We start from the raw sequence: 573 nt of genomic DNA on the forward strand, positions 1-573 counted from the left end.
ATGTAAACACACACTGCAAGTTGTGGACATTTAAATCATAAGTAGTGAAACTGTGATTTAAATCTCATTTGAACCTCACCAAAATCCTGCAAGGAAGCTCAGAGAGGGACCAGTAATTACTCTATGTTTCTAGAGCGAAAAAATAGTGGAACCCAAACTTGAATCTAGAATTATTAAGTCAGAGTTGTTTCAATTATTCTGTACTGCTTAAACTGAGAACTTTGGATCCTTACGATTTAAAAAGGATAGCACAATTCTCTTTCCATCAGGTTCGAATTTTCTACCAAGTTGCAGCCCTGAGATCTGGATGCTTCCTTAACTTTAACAATTAGGCAGAAAAAAAATTAGGTCAACAAGCAATACCCAGAAATCACGCTTTCCGGCCTGCAGGGATTTTTGTGTCTCCCCAGCCACCCCCCCTCAAGTGCAAGGCACCTCGGGAGTTGTAGTCTTGACCACAGTGTCGTGCGGCTGTAGGCGCTGACTCACTAGGACCCAATCAGCAGAGAGTCAACTTGCTGTGCGCGCAGCGATTGGCTAGAAATCAGCAGCCGCCCTCCCCTCCGCGCCATC

The sequence above is a fragment of the Crocuta crocuta genome, unplaced genomic scaffold, assembly GCF_008692635.1.
Source record: "Crocuta crocuta isolate KB4526 unplaced genomic scaffold, BGI_CrCroc_1.0 scaffold132, whole genome shotgun sequence".
Taxonomy (NCBI): Eukaryota; Metazoa; Chordata; class Mammalia; order Carnivora; family Hyaenidae; genus Crocuta; species Crocuta crocuta.